The following is a 17,051-nucleotide window of genomic DNA, read 5'->3' on the forward strand; positions in this document are numbered from 1 at the left end:
ATTTGTATTGAACAATGTCGACATTTCTCTTTATGAGTATGGCAGACCATGTGTGTGTGTTTGTGTTTGTTTTTGTCAAAATCATCAAACAAATGAGGAAAAACTGTGATTTTAATGAATGAATTCATATATTGTGTTGATGTTTTATTGTGTGAATAAACTGGAAGGTTTGACTATAAATCAAACTTTGAACAAAGTCTTTTCTTCTGTCTTCATTCCAGGATCTCACTCAAATCTGATGCAGAAAATATGAAACTAATCTGGGAGAATAACTGAAGCAGTTTTCCTCCTGAAGCATCACAAAGTTCAGAGTTCATGTTTAGAGCAGAAGATTCAGCAGTCGCTCTGTGACCTTTCAACTTTCTTCACTAAAACAGCTTCATTACAGAGAAATAAGTCACATTTTCTTGATGTTCTTAAGTCCTTTCAGATGTTTTTAATGGTCCTTGAATGCAGCATCAGTGTCGCAGGTTTAAAAGGTCACTTTCTGTTGTGTTCAAAGATTTCCTTCAGATATGGTCTTTAATCAGTAAAGCCAGTGATACAGCAGTGTCATTAGCTGTGTTATTGGCACCAGGCTGTGTTTATGTATGTATTTAATTCTGTCTGAGGATGTCTTCAGCATGAAATGATCATTTGCTCAGCTGCTGTGTCTCAAACGACTCCTACAGTCTTTGCTTATGTGACCAACTTTTAAACAACCAAAACAAATTCCCCTTTCCTTGATAAAAGTCAGCTTATCTCGATGCATTTTAGCTTTAAACTGCTTACAATTCTCTAGTAAATGATTGCTGTGTGAACAAAACAAACAACTATGCAGAACAGTGGAATTTGTTCTGCTTCCAGTTGATTGAGTTTTGACTCCTGGAACCGTACTGACATTAGTGGCAAAACTACTTCCCTTTTTTCTTTGCTTGGTGGAACTTGAAACTTTAAAGCTGCTTCCAGATTGTGAGTCTTGGATGTTGCCAAACACTGGATCTTATGCTACTTTCACCTGTTTTATTATGAAGGCAACCACATCAGTGAACACTGCTCTGTGACCATTTTGTTCCTGCAGTTCATAGGCAACAACTCTCCATTTTTCCCTCAATTTGTATGGAAGTTTCATAACAATCATTCTCATATTTGAGGGCAAATCCAACTCCTTCATATAAACAACTTGCTGTGTTAGATTCGAACATCCTTGAAGAAAAAGAGAGAATGACTGTAGACCTTTCACATCCTCACTTTTAATAGGTGCCCAACTCACAATCCTCTCCATCTATGCAGAGGCAATTTTATTTCCGTTCCCAAAATGTTCTTCAAGAAGATATTTGTCTGTGGAATAGCCCTGCTCAGGAGGTAAATGCTGACAACTATGCACCAAGTCTTTAGGCTGCCCCCTAGTGAACTGCTCTAAAAAATGCAAACAGTCGCTCCAGTTATCAGTTTTAGCTTCCACTCCATTTTCAAAGGCATTCACAAATGATCTGTACTGTAAAGGGTCTCCATCAAACATAGGGATGTTTCTAGCTGGAAGGACAGAAGATAAGTTTTGTTTTACAAGCAAAGTAGTGATGTCATTTTGTTTTTGCATAATATTGACAATCTCCTTCGTGCAATTCTCAGTCAAAGTAGGAGACTGAGGCTGTGTTTGCTGCGTCACTTGAGCTGAATCATCAACTTTTACCATCACCTCATCCACCTGATGTTGGTTTTGACTTTGTCTAGGTATGATTACTTGTGATTCAGATGCAGAATTTGTACCAGAGTAATCTCTTTCTGCCGGAACAAATGTATCAGCACAAGGATTTAAATTAGGCGCTTCTTGTACGTGCCCTCTTTCAAAATAAGAGTTCATTCCATCAGAACGCTCAGAGCTACAAACTGAGTTTATTTTTAAGACACGAAGCTTTGCCTTAGTTGCTGCCAACTCTGTTTCCAAGGATAATTTCTCCTTTTCTTTTCTCAGTTTTTCCTCTTGCGCTTCAATAGAATGTTTTTCTTTAATGCAGCGAGTCGCTCCATGAGCGCTGCCTTGTCAGCCGCAGCTTTAATGCGTGCGGAAGATGTTGATGAAATTCGACTTTGCTGTGACAATGTTTTCGAAGGTGGCTTTACACTTGAGATATTAGAGACACTGTCTTCAGGATTTATTTCATCCAAACTTTCAACAGCTTGATCATTAAGAGCAGTATTGCTTTGTTCAGTATACGGCTCGCCTGCTTGCTGCAACCAAACCTTTACTTTGTCCATAAAAACAGAGAATGCTGTCACCTTAGACTGAAAATGTGCGCTTTGCCTTTTCACTTCATCTTCTGGCAGTGGCAAACTTAAAAAGGATTCTTGCAAAGCGTTTGCATCTTGATAGCATTTAATAAACTTCCCAAATTCAGAAGACACTTCCTTAACCTTCTCATGTGAGGTCATTAAATTTTCGCCATGTACTTAGATGCTTGCTTACACATTGAACTCCGCTTTTCTTGCCATGTCTTTATATACAAATCCAAACCTTTTGGCGTAAATTTGATGCTTCTTTTCTCTGCTTGCATCTGAGTGTCATCCTCTTGTTTACTCTCTTGTTTACTCTTAATATCCGACATTTTTATTGTCCTCTTGGATTATTTCAAACATTATAAAGATGCACAGCACACTGAGAATCCATAGCATAAAGCGCAAACATGATTGCAGTGAACAAACATTTCCACAGAGGGCGTTGGCATGTTTCAATTAGTGATCCTATTATGCACAAATTTCGTACATCAAAACTCAGTTCATCAGTCTTTGTAGTGAAATAATGTCTTTAAACTCCAATAGCTTCACCGTTTTCCTTTACGGCTTAAACAATATTATCACTCACCAGCTTTGATGAACGAGTGACATGTTGATCCAGGCTTCAACATCAAATCCGTCTGGAGTACTTACAGACGATCCAGTAACTTTTATTCGAGTTCGACGGTGATCCTTGAAATCCATATATCCAACATATCCATTAATGAAGGATTATTCCTTTGTCCACGGGCAGGTTTTTTACTTTTTGTAGTGGCAATTCCTTTTGTTTGACAAACCAAACATCCCACAGTTAAAGGTCCACAAGCCACTGCTGCACTGAGATAATATTTCGTACGCAGGCAAAAGAAGTCCACTGTCCAAACTTTAAAGTTGCGTTTTTATGGTTTATTTTATCCAGTTTGGCAAGCAATAACAAGATCCATTTTTAGTTACTTCCTGCTGCTTCTCCTGCTCTAGTAAAAAACCATAGGCTCACCCCAGTGCATGCTGGTCCTATACCAGTGTCTTTATTTATAGAAACAAAATGGCCCTACAGCTTTTACTGACTAATTTAACAAGGTAACATCAAACAAACAAAACATTGAAAGAAATATTAACCTACAAATAAACTTGTAAATAAACCCCAAAATATAAGTAAACTAACAACAAACTTTAACTAATTTCAAAATAATAAAAAATAAGAACAAATAGCTCCAACAGAAGTTATTGCTGCAGACTGAAGGTTCTGTAAACTACTCAGTCATAGAATGATTACGATATTGAACTAAAACAAATGCCTGAATCCTAAATTATGGATATCCTATTGTGGTGATCTGAAATGTAACACTAAATGTGATTAAAACACTAAAACTCTGGACTCCGGGGCTGAACGACCGCGGGGATCACCAGCCCGAGGAAAACACAAAATACACATGACTCCGTGAGAAAGACAATTCATTCTTGAATGAAGACGTTGATCAGACACATTTAAAATGTAGCCAATTGTGTTTATTATTAAATTATTAAGGAAATAGAAAAGCGGGGGAATAGAAAAGGGGGGAGGGGTGGGGGGTAAAGAAGAGGGTAAAGGAAAGGGATAGAAAGGAGGAAAGAGATAGAGGAGAGAGAACCCCAACTATGCCCTCTGAGCAAGCACTGGGTGCGACAGTGGATAGGAACAACTCCCTTTAAAGGAAGAAACCTATGACAGAACCAGGCTCTAGAGGGGGCAGTCAACTGTCGGGACTGGTTGGGGGGTGAGGGTGAAAGAGAAAGGGGGGGTGGGGGGGGAGATGGGACAGGTGTTAGGAGTTAAGGTGAAAATTACGATGCAACGGTGGAGGAGGAAGACGGGGTGACATCAGCAGAAGGAAAAGTAGAAAAAGTAGAAAAAGCAGGAGTGCTCTTTCTCCAGAAGAAGCGGAAGCGTTTTTTCTTCTTTTCCATCATCTTTTCCACGAGCACTTTTTTCTCTAGGATGAGGGTTCGTAACTCATCAATTGTTTGTGTATTTTCCTTCTCGAGTTTCCTGCATGTTGTCTCCACTTCTTCTAATTTGGCTTGTTTTTCTTCGAGCCTTTCTTTCAGTTCTTTACATTTGGCCTCCTGCATAAGCTTTGCCTCGTGCATCTCTGTATAACTGTGTTGTAATTTGTTGTGTGCGTCTTGTAGCTGCTGACTTCTCTCGAGTTCTTGAAGTGTACACTGCAGGTCTTTGCTTGTTTTCTCTAGTTGCTGCTTTAACATCTGCACCTCAGTGTTTTTGCACTTCAAGTTGTTGGAAAGTTTCTCCAGTTCTGTGTTTTTTCTCAGCATGTCACTGAGCTTACTCTGCATCTCTGAGCATTGTTTTTGCACTTTTTTCTTTTCCCCCTCCAGCTCAGTTGTTTTGGAGTTCAGTTTGTTATAACGGTCTTGCAGTTGTTGGTTTTTCCTCTCAAAGTTCTGGAGAATTTGTTTATCTTTTTTCTGCTTTATTTCCCGTTGTTCTTTGTCTTGAAGCAGCTCTTGATATTTGTGCAGCGTTTCATCAAGCTTTACCTGCTGCGCTCCGTATTTTTCCTGCATGCCTCTCTGGTTTATGTCCAGTTTTTCTTTCTCTTCAAGGATTTCTTTATTTTTTTGCAGAGCTTCATCAAGCATTACTTGCAAACCTTGGTTGTGTTTCTTGATGTTCTGCAGCTCACAATCCAGATCTTTCTGTTTCGTGTCATGCTGTTCTTTGTCTTGTAGGAAATCCTTATTTCTTTGCACTGTTTTATCAAGCTTTATTTTCAGCGCGGTGTATTTTTCCTCCACGCCTTCAAGCTTGGAGTCCGTTTCTTTCTGTTTAATTTCTAGTTGCTTTTTTTCTTGAAGCAACTCTTTATTTTTGTTCAGTGTTTTTTCAAGCTTTGCCTGAAGTCCTTTGTGCTTTTCCTCCATGCCTTGCAGTTTGCGCTGCTTTATGTCCATTTGTTCTTTTTCTTGGAGGAGTTCTTGATTTTTTTGCAGAGCTTCATCAAGCTTTATTTGCAAGGCTTCCTTGTGTTTCTCGCTGTCCTGAAGCTTGCAATCCATATCTTCCTTTTTCATGGTCTGTTGCGCTTTCTTTTGAAGAAACTCAACCCTTCCTTTCAGCACTTTTTGATTTATCTCAGTGCCTTGGAGTTTTATGACCAGTTGTTTCTTCTCTTGGAGGAGTTCTTGATTTTTTTGCAGAGCTTCATCCAGCTTTACTTGCAGCTCCTGAATCTTTTTTTCCCTCTCTTTCTCGTTTTTCTTCTGTTGGAGGATTTCTTCTGTTGGTTTTTCTTGTACTTTATTAAGCTTTGCTTGGAGCTCAAAGTTCCTCCCCCGCATATCTAGGAGTTCCATTTCTTTCTCCTTTTGAATATCCTCCTTATCAAGAAGCTGTTTGAACAGTCTATCTACTTCGGCGGTCCTTCTCTCACAGTGCTCTCTCAGTTTGATAATCTCCGCTCGTTGTTTAAAAAAACTTTCCCAGATGTAACTGGTGTACTCTGACTGGGGCGGGTGTCGCGTATTGTGATTGCTCATGAGATTTTGCTCATGCATTTCTTCCGAGCACATCTTCTGCAGTTGAGTATCGTCTTCTCGATTGCAAAGAGGAGCGCTGGGCTTTACGTTTTCTCTTTTTTTCTGTTTTCTTGGAGACATGTTGGAATCTGTTAACAGTGACTCTGAAAAGGATCCAAAAAAAAGGCTTCTCTGGCGAACGTTTAAATGCTGCACACATAAATGCTGCGAATAACGGACTGAAAGTTCTTGCGTCTCACCCCTATTTAAGGGTTTTAGGATCAAAGGATCAAAGGATCACAGTGGTGGTAAGATTCTAAATGTGTGTGACATCACGATTCTGTAAGCCAATGAGGTGGTCACATGACATTTGTGAGAGGGCATTCTTTACTTGGACAAATTATCAATAAGCTTTCAATACCAGTAACCATGGTGACAGTATAATTGTTTATTGTGTTGAACAATAAACAATTATATTGACAATTATGTGTGTCCAGTATGTTGGCTGATTTTCTTTTACTTTTTGCATATGAAAATAAAAGCTGGGCTGATTTTAACACCATTACAAGAAGTGTTGTTAATTATTCTTTTTGAATCATAATCAGGTTACCACAAATTGTTTTTTAATTTAGTAGAACTTGAAATGTTTGTCAGTGGGTAAACAATTCATAATGCAAAGTCAGAAACATCAAGTTATTCTTAGTACTGCATACTTGCAATACATAAGTTGTCCTAACAGTCATGTAGGGCATCCGTAGTTCAGGGGGTCGGGAAGCTCATCTTGTAACTGGATGTAATATTAGCAGACAGAGGGTTTGATGTTGCAGAATCTTTGGAGTTGTACCATGCTGAATTGAAGAGCCCAACTTTCACCAAAGGAAAGAACTAACTGGCCCCTAGATTGCCCAATCAAATCTCTTAATGCCACCAGCCCTCCCCTACCTTCACTGTGTGCTCAGCTTGTAGAAAAGAGTTGAGTGTGGAAGAAATGGCAAAAATGTGGAGCTGAAAAGCTAAGAGAGAAAAAGAAATTATATATAAACCAACGTGTCAAATTAATGGACATGTTAGTTATTGGAGTTCTGGCTGCATTTTATATATCTATATTGTGTCCTTTTTATAATAAATAATAAAAAACATTATTTATCCTCACTGTATGAACATTGTTGGAGTCCTTGAAGTCTCGTCATGTTGAAGTTACTCATGTGATGTGATGTTGTTATAATGATCCAGCTGGTGTGCAGCCATCATATTAGAGTTCTCTTTCTTCTTCTGATTTTATACAATTTTTCTGTGATGGTGTCACATTTACAGTGGTCGCAACAATTGCACCTATAGGACCCTGAAAAACTGGTGCACAGACTTCAGAGTCTAATAAGTGTCACCACTGTAACCACTGCATAATGCAAACCATGACACGAGTTTAGTCTTGGTGTGAAACTCATTTTGGTTCATAGACACCAATCTGACCTTAAGTGGAACAGACCCATAAAACTAATGCGTAATAAATCTGTTAATAAATAAATCCAAATTCTCCCATCATCATTCTTTGGTAGGAAGTCATAAATAGGAGTTAAATTCAGACTCGCACAGGCTCACCTCTGCACGACTGGCTTCTCCTGTAACCCTGCATGTTTCTAAGGTTTGTTTTCTTTCTTTTTTTGTTGTTGTTCTTGTGCTTTTTGTCCTCGGGTGAGGTTTGAAGTGTCTGTGTGGTGCAGCTGGTCTGGTCTGTCCAGGCTGCACCACACAGACACTTCCAATCACCACACATCAAAGTACAAAGCGTATGACGTCATCACATTCTGTGTTAGGAAGTCATATTTAGAAGTTAAATTCATTGTTCATCATACTCAAGAAATCTTTCTGTTATCTTGATTAACTTATCCCAACATTGTCAATCAGACTAAGTGATCACATGACGCTAGTTATCAACTCTATAAGGTAACCCAGGGTTTCCCATTTTAGCTACTAGCCTGTTTACATGAAAGGGGTGGCGTTGGGGGCATCTGACCAATCACATACAGAGCAGCAGAACAGCTGACTTTACAAAGAAAGATAAAACTATAAACATGAAAAGGTTAAACACTTGTATTAATAAAGTTCAAATAGGAACTAAAAGTTCTTTTGCTGAGCTCTGTTGATGTTTACCAGTCTGGGAGAAAATACAAGCATAAATACAAAAATGGCCGTGGATATACTGGGAAAAGCATGTCGAATGATGAGCAGTGATACAGGAGACCAAGAGGAATTGCTCAGATAAGATTAAATGCTTTCATGGACGAGGACATGCTAGGGACAAGCGTTGCAGACAAAAGAAAAAAACGAGATTAATGTTTATAGAGGAATTCAAAATGTTGTGAAATTGTTCTGCAGACAAATGGGAAAAGTCAAAGAATGAAGTTGAATTTAAGAATCTAAACTGATTAGACTACTGATGCTCATCAATGGAAAGATCCTCCCACTATCCATGGCACAGCAGTCCAAAGGGATCTTTCAGGTACTTGTTGTAAAGCAGTTTTCCAGAGAACTGATTGGTAGCTAAGTGGTGATTTCATACTTGTTGATCCGTAATCTCAAACACAACCTGCTCTGAAGCAGGTTTGCTCTACAGTTTAAGTCACTATGGTGATATACTCCAGTAAGAAGTGAGCTACCTTCATAGTACCTCTGTACTCATACCTGTGTGTATCTTTGGCATTGCTTGTAGATATGTTTTAAAATGCAGCTGCAGTGCATTTTAAAACCTTAAGGAAGCTGTTATTGATATGGTGTAGATTAGCCAACAGATTTCTTTTTTTTTTACCTGATGGACACAATGCAGTGTAGTAGCCCTGCCCCTCGTTATGGTTTGTTCTTCATCATTCACTCACTGTGCGTCGACATGCTGGATGTCTCCACAAACAGTTCTCTGCATGCAGAGGCAGTTTTTCTTCATTTGGAGCTTTGTGGGAGCTGAGTTCTGTTTACAGAGATGTTAATGGTCCTGTATGTGACCTGTCAGATTTTATTTATTAAACAGACCACCTTGCAGTGTAGCTTCCACGTTAGCTGAGGTTTGTTTTATTATTTGTTTTTGCTTGTTTTTTATTATTCTTGCTGATGATTTGTATTATCTAAATGTAAGGTTCATTCATATCAGTTTGCTTATTTAATTTAAATACAGGTTTTTTTTTTTGCCTTTATCTTTGTCTCCATAACTGATAGTCTCTTATATCAGATTCTGCTCATAAGGTTACTTTAACATTTGAGGCCACGTTATGATTGGTTTAGGTGGCAGCACAAGCAGCTTCACTTGCATAAAATATACATATTTTTTAAATAACATCTGAAGTAATTTAATGAGGAATGAGTCATCCAGTTCAGCTCTGGTATTATGATAATATAATATGTGCTTCAGTCTTAAACAAGCACAGAATTTAATGAGCTGCTTCTTCCCGACTCCCTGATTTCTGCACAGCTGGATTATTGTACCAAAGAAACTGTTTCTGTAATATTTCTGTGAAATATAGTAATCCACTAAAACCCAGTGAGTGTTGGTTAGCTAAGATTTGTTTTTGTTCTTGATGGAATCGAAACACTCAGAAACGTCATTAATATTCGCTTGTCCTGCTGCAGACTTTTCTATCCAATCTAACAGTGAGAGCGAGCATGTGGTGCCCCACCCACTGGCTACAGGCCACATATTTCTGCAGATAAAGGCACCACCGTATTTGCCTTTATTCCGATGAAATGTCCTCTAAAGGACGCCCACACAATTGATGAGAAGTCAGAGACCAGATGCCGATATTGTAATTCCATTAGAAAAAAGGCTGCACTTAAGTAGGGAAGATATGTGTAGGGTTTTTAAGGCCATTGCAGTCCCAAATGGAGGCAAATGGGGTATGTGAAGTTCAATATCTGTGGGCTGAGCACCCTGATACCACAACTCAAGATTTCTGTTTCTGCGTTATCAAAGGTAGCCGGTCAGAATATTCTGGATAATCCTTCATAATTGATCAGAATTTGCCAAATAGACTTAACATGGTGTTAAGTCTGTCACATCATTTATGAAAGTCAAAGGTTAAAGTGTGATTTTCATCAAGAAGAACTTGAAAAGAGAAACTACATGACTATGACTTGACATTAGGCACAGACAGGAATGCTCAAGCGGTATTAGCTGTTTGAAGGTACATTAGGAAAATGTTGAACGTAATGCACAACAAGCACCTTATTTCCTCCACAGAAGGCTGATAATTAACCTTTAACCTCCGTCACTGTGATGTGTGAATACTTCTGCTACTTTACGAACTATTGTAATCATAAAACACTTTTAAAATCTGTATACTCCAATGATTTAAAAACAATAATACAGCAAACATTTAAAACAAATCTCATGACCAAGGGCGCTGCTGGCTTCAGGACCATGCAATAATCCATGTGTGGTTTGTATTTGTATTATAATACAGTCTGTGAGAAAGCCTTTTTTTTTATATTATTGAGAATATTGATCAACTAATTGTGATGGTGATGGTGCTCATCCGTCTTTTATCAGTCACTGCATTTTAACACAGTTTGCTCACCGTACATTCCAGTTTCTGGTCGCTGAAACCAGTCAGACCTGAGCTCCTGGGGGCCTCCCTCAGGTGAATGTTGTTTTTTAAACTTCGTACCGCTTACGAAACTTCCCCAGCAGAACAATTGGTTTCAGGTTTATTCCTGTAAAGAGTTTGTACATGATAGATAGTTGTTTTTTTTAAAATATAGAATAGAATAGAATAGAATGCCTTTATTGTCACTATACAGTTGTACAATGACATACAGAGCATCTCCTACTCAGTGTAAACATGCTGGGGGGGGGGGGTACAGTTCTGCAGCGCTATGTACATATGGACAGTATTAACATAGGGAAAAACATATATATATATAAAATGTACAATATACAATATACAAGCCGTAAGTAATATGTAATAAATAGTGTTATGTATATACAGTTGAGTTATTGCACATAGAATTGGTATTAGATTAGATTAGATTAGATTAGATTAGATTAGATTAGATTAGATGAAACTTTATTAATCCCTTGGGTGGGTTCCCCCGGGAAATTCAGTTTCCAGTAGCAAAGCACTGAAAGAAGTTGCATGTTACAGATACATTAAGGGGAATGAGAGTAAGGATATAACCATAAATACACCATATATACACATATACACATACAGGGAGTGCAGAATTATTAGGCAAGTTGTATTTTTGAGGAATAATTTTATTATTGAACAACAACCATGTTCTCAATGAACCCAAAAAACTCATTAATATCAAAGCTGAATGTTTTTGGAAGTAGTTTTTAGTTTGTTTTTAGTTTTAGCTATTTTAGGGGGATATCTGTGTGTGCAGGTGACTATTACTGTGTATAATTATTAGGCAACTTAACAAAAAACAAATATATACCCATTTCAATTATTTATTTTCACCAGTGAAACCAATATAACATCTCCACATTCACAAATATACATTTCTGACATTCAAAAACAAAACAAAAACAAATCAGCGACCAATATAGCCACCTTTCTTTGCAAGGACACTCAAAAGCCTGCCATCCATGGATTCTGTCAGTGTTTTGATCTGTTCACCATCAACATTGCGTGCAGCAGCAACCACAGCCTCCCAGACACTGTTCAGAGAGGTGTACTGTTTTCCCTCCTTGTAAATCTCACATTTGATGATGGACCACAGGTTCTCAATGGGGTTCAGATCAGGTGAACAAGGTGGCCATGTCATTAGTTTTTCTTCTTTTATACCCTTTCTTGCCAGCCACGCTGTGGAGTACTTGGACGCGTGTGATGGAGCATTGTCCTGCATGAAAATCATGTTTTTCTTGAAGGATGCAGACTTCTTCCTGTACCACTGCTTGAAGAAGGTGTCTTCCAGAAACTGGCAGTAGGACTGGGAGTTGAGCTTGACTCCATCCTCAACCTGAAAAGGCCCCACAAGCTCATCTTTGATGATACCAGCCCAAACCAGTACTCCACCTCCACCTTGCTGGCGTCTGAGTCGGACTGGAGCTCTCTGCCTTTACCAATCCAGCCACGGGCCCATCCATCTGGCCCATCAAGACTCACTCTCATTTCATCAGTCCATAAAACCTTAGAAAAATCAGTCTTGAGATATTTCTTGGCCCAGTCTTGACGTTTCAGCTTGTGTGTCTTGTTCAGTGGTGGTCGTCTTTCAGCCTTTCTTACCTTGGCCATGTCTCTGAGTATTGCACACCTTGTGCTTTTGGGCACTCCAGTGATGTTGCAGCTCTGAAATATGGCCAAACTGGTGGCAAGTGGCATCTTGGCAGCTGCACGCTTGACTTTTCTCAGTTCATGGGCAGTTATTTTGCGCCTTGGTTTTTCCACACGCTTCTTGTGACCCTGTTGACTATTTTGAATGAAACGCTTGATTGTTCAATGATCACGCTTCAGAAGCTTTGCAGTTTTGAGACTGCTGCATCCCTCTGCAAGATATCTCACTATTTTTGACTTTTCTGAGCCTGTCAAGTCCTTCTTTTGACCCATTTTGCCAAAGGAAAGGAAGTTGCCTAATAATTATGCACACCTGATATAGGGTGTTGATGTCATTAGACCACACCCCTTCTCATTACAGAGATGCACATCACCTAATATGCTTAATTGGTAGTAGGCTTTCGAGCCTATACAGCTTGGAGTAAGACAACATGCATGAAGAGGATGATGTGGACAAAATACTCATTTGCCTAATAATTCTGCACTCCCTGTAGATAGATACAGAATATACAATATGGATAAATACAATTGCTCATTTGAGTGAGTATATTGCACAGTGATTATTGCACAGTCAAATATAAGAAAAAAGACAAAACAAAAACAAAAAACAAATATTGCAAATATTGCACAGTGTAGAGAAGCACCTACAGCTCAGTTGTTCCCGCCCTCCCTTGTCCCCCTGTTTCTCCTCCCTCTCCCCTCCAGTGAGGAGTTAAACAGTCTGATGGCGTGTGGGACAAAGGAGTTTTTAAGTCTGTTGGTTTTTGACTTTGGGAGAAGCAGCCTGTCGCTGAATAGGCTCCTCTGATTGTTTACGACCGTGTGCAGAGGATGCCCGGCATTGTTCATAATGTCCATCAGTTTCTTTAAGGTCCTCTTCTCTGCCACTGTCACCAGAGTGTCCAGCTTCATGCCGACCACAGAGCCCGCCTTCCTGATTAGTTTCTCCAGCCTGGATGAGTCCTTCTTTGCTGTGCTGCTCCCCCAGCACACCACAGCATAGAAAAGGACTCCTGCGACCACTGACTGGTAAAACATCCTCAGGAGCTTCCTGCAGATGTTGAAAGACCTCAGCCTCCTGAGGAAGTACAGTCGGCTTTGGCCTTTTTTATACAGGTGCTGCGTGTTGCATGACCAGTCCAGTTTGTTGTCCACCCACAGCCCGAGGTACTTGTATGTGTTGACCACCTCCACCTCCTCTCCCTCTATCTGAACAGGCAGTGGACCTGGTCTGGACCTCCCGAAATCCACAACCAGTTCCTTGGTCTTTGAAGTGTTGAGTTGCAGGTGGTTTGTGTGACTCCATGTGACAAAGTTCCTCACCAGGCTCCTGTACTCCTCTTCCTGGTCATCCCAGATACACCCCATGATGTCTGTGTCGTCTGCAAACTTCTGAATATGGCATAATTCAGAGTTATAGCAGAAGTCAGAGGTGTACAGGGTGAAGAGAAGAGGAGACAGCACAGTTCCCTGTGATGCTCCTGTGCTGCTGACCACAGTGTCCGATGTGATGTCCTTCAGCCTGACGCACTGTGGTCTGTCAGTGAGGTAGTCGGAGATCCAAGCGACCAGGCAGGGGTCCACCTGCATCCTGTTTAGTTTCTCCTGAAGCATACAGGGCCAGATTGTATTAAAGGCACTGGAAAAGTCAAGAAACAGGATCCTGACCGTGCCTTTTCCCTTGTCCAGGTGTGAGTGGGCTCTGTGTAGGAGGTACAGGATGGCATCCTCCACACCGACATCTGCCTTGTAGGCGAACTGTAGTGGGTCCTGGGCATGTTGTACCTGTGGTCAGAGGAGGTTAAGGAAGAGCCGCTCTAAAGACTTCATAAGATGTGACGTCAGTGCCACTGGTCGGAAGTCATTCAGCTCATTGGGCCGGTTCTTTTTGGGGACCGGGACGATGCAGGATGTCTTCCATAGGGCGGGCACTCTCCCCAGTCGCAGGCTGAGGTTGAAGACTCGTTGTAGCGGCTCCCCAAGTTCAGCAGCACACGCCTTTAGCATCCTAGGACACACCTTGTCTGGGCCTGCTGCCTTTCTGGGGAGAAGCTTCCTCAGTTGTCTCCTGACCTGATCCACTGTGACACTGGGAGATGATTGGAAGGGGGGGAGAGAGGCTGTCGTGCTGTTTAGAGAGGGGTTGGAGAAGGAGGAGGGGGAGGATGTCATAGTGTCAGGGAGGGGGGGAAGCGAGGGAGGTAGGAGAGTAGGGAGAGGGCTCTGTAGTAAAGGTGAGGGTGAGGGTGGGGGGGTTGTGGGCTGGTCAAACCTGTTGAAGAAGTTGTTGAGTTCGTTTGCCTTCTCCACAGTCCCCCCCACTGTGCTGTTCTTGGTGTTTTGGCCTGTGATGGTTTTCACAGCATTCCAGACCTCCCTCATATTGTTCCTCTCCAACTTCTGCTCCACCTTCCTCCTGTAGGTGTCCTTTGCTTCCTTCAAGCAGCGTTTCACCTCCCGCTGTGCTGCTTTCATCTCCTCCTTCACTTTGCTCCTGGTATTGCACAGTGGTGGTCCATAGAGGAAGTGGGAAGTGGGGGGCTGTGTTATCTGTGCATGTGTGAGTTCAGGGTGGTTATCGCTTTGGGGAAGAAACTGTTTTTGAGTCTGTGGGTTTTTGTGTTGATGCACCTGTAGCGCTTCCCTGAGGGAAGCAGGCTGAACATGTTGAAGCCAGGGTGGGAGCTGTCCTTGATAATGTTTGCTGCTCTGCTGAGGCAGCGGGAGGAATAAATGTCCATCAGGGAGGGGAGAGGGCAGCCGATGATCTTTTGTGCTGTCTTGACCACACTCTGAAGCCTCACTCTATCTGCTTTGGTGCAGCTGCTGTACCATACCGTGATGCAGTAGGTTAGCAGGCTCTCAATGGACGAGCGGTAGAAGGTAAGCAGCAGGTTGGAGTTCAGCTTGTACTTCCTGAGGACTCTCAGGAAGTGCAGCCGCTGTTGGGCCTTCTTGATGACCGCTGAGATGTGGACCCTCTCCACACACTCCCCGTTGATGTAGAGGGGGGCCAAGTTGGTGCTGTGTCTCCTGAAGTCAACAATGAGCTCTTTGGTTTTCTTAGTGTTCACTGCCAGGTTGTTTTCTGAACACCATGCTGCCAGCTTCAGGACTTCCTCTCTGTACTCTGCCTCGTCTCCCTTCGAGATGAGTCCGACTACCGTGGTGTCATCAGCAAACTTGATGATGAGAGTGTTGTTGTGGGTCGAACTGCAGTCGTGGGTGTAGAGAGAATACAGGAGGGGGCTCAGCACACAGCCCTGTGGGGAGCCGGTGCTCAGTGTGCGAGTGGAGGAGAGATGAGGGCCGAGTCTTACAGTCTGGGGCCGGTTTGTGAGGAAATCCTTTATCCAGGCACATGTGAGAGGAGGGAGGCCAAGAGTGACCAGTTTGGTGATGAGGATGTCCGGGATGATTGTATTAAAGGCTGAGCTGTAGTCCACAAAGAGCATTCGGACGTAGCTTTGCCGCTGCTCTAGGTGACTCAGCACAGCGTGGAGGGCTGTGGCGATGGCGTCTTCTGTGGATCTGTTTGCACGGTATGCAAACTGGTGGGTGTCGAATTCTGGGGGGAGGTAATCCTTGATGTGCTGAAGGACTAGTCTCTCAAAGCATTTCATGATTACCGGTGTGAGGGCCACAGGGCGGTAATCATTCAGGCTGGAGATGGGAGACTTCTTCGGCACTGGGATGATTGTGGCTGATTTTAGACAGGATGGGATGGCTGCCTGATCCAGTGAGAGGTTGAAGAGTCTGGTGAAGATGAGGGTGAGCTGGTGTGCGCATGCTCTTAGTACCTTGCCAGGTACTCCATCTGGACCGGCCGCCTTCCTGGGGTTCACTGCTAGGAGCACACGTCTGACATCGTGCTCTGTTACAGTGAGTGGAGCGGTGCAGGAACCAGGTGAGGATGAGGATGGGAGCAGGGCTGAAGCAGATGAGTGTTGCTGTTGTGGTGTTTCAAAGCGGGCGAAGAAGCTGTTTATTTCCTCTGCCAGCTGCCCACTCGGGTTTTCTGTTTTCGCAGTGCTGCCTCTGTGGTTGATGATGTCTTGCATATCGGACACATAATCGGGAAAACACAAAAGGGAAACATTTGTCTTCTTTCTTTTTCATTTTCCCACCACTAGTTTATTACATCACAGCTTAAAACACTGATTCCAGTATTCAACGAGTTATACATCATTTCCATCCCTTCTTCTTACTGTGTTGAGCCATCAGAGATGCTTCATATTTCCATGTTTTACAGGATTGTCTGCCTGGAGTCTGTCGTCATTGTGCTTAAATAGTAGTTTTGACTTTTCATGTAAATGTCAGGATAGGCAGCATCTTCTTTAACTAGTTCAAGCTGCCAAAATTAATCCAGAAATAAATTTTAATCCTTATAAAAGGCTGAAAATAATTGTTCTGAATCCAAAACAGTTAGATGTAGTTTGTTAATTTCCCTCGTTTTGTTATTACCCTAGAGTAGCTTTGGTGTATCTTTTCTCTCTCAGTTAATATTTATTATAAACATCCATCATAACAGCATATATGCAATTACTGGCCACTTTGTTAGGTACACCTTGTTTATAGCAGGTATGACCCCTGTTGCTGACAGAACTGCGTCATGAAGTCATGTTCATTAATTGTTGACTTGAATCTGCCGTTCCACCTCATCCCAAAGATGCTCTATTGGAGTACAGTGAACTCATCTTCATGTTCAAGAAACCAGTTTGAGATGATTTGAGCTGGAAGCAGCCATCAAAAAATGGCTACAGTGTGGTTATAAAGTGATAGACATGGTCAGCATTAGCTGGGCTGTGGTGGTTAAACAATGCTAAGCTGGTACTAATTGGCTCAAAGTATGCCTAGAAAATATTCTCCACACTCTCACACCGCTATCAGCAACTTGAAATGTTAATACAAGGCAAGATGTTCATTCTTTTATGTCGTTTACACCAAATTCTAACCCTACCATTTGAATGTCACAGCAGTCATCAGACCAGCAACATCTTTTCAGTCTTCCGC

The sequence above is a fragment of the Perissodus microlepis genome, chromosome 18, assembly GCF_051167445.1.
Source record: "Perissodus microlepis isolate ML-2025 ecotype Zambia chromosome 18, ASM5116744v1, whole genome shotgun sequence".
In the NCBI taxonomy this organism is placed as follows: Eukaryota; Metazoa; Chordata; class Actinopteri; order Cichliformes; family Cichlidae; genus Perissodus; species Perissodus microlepis.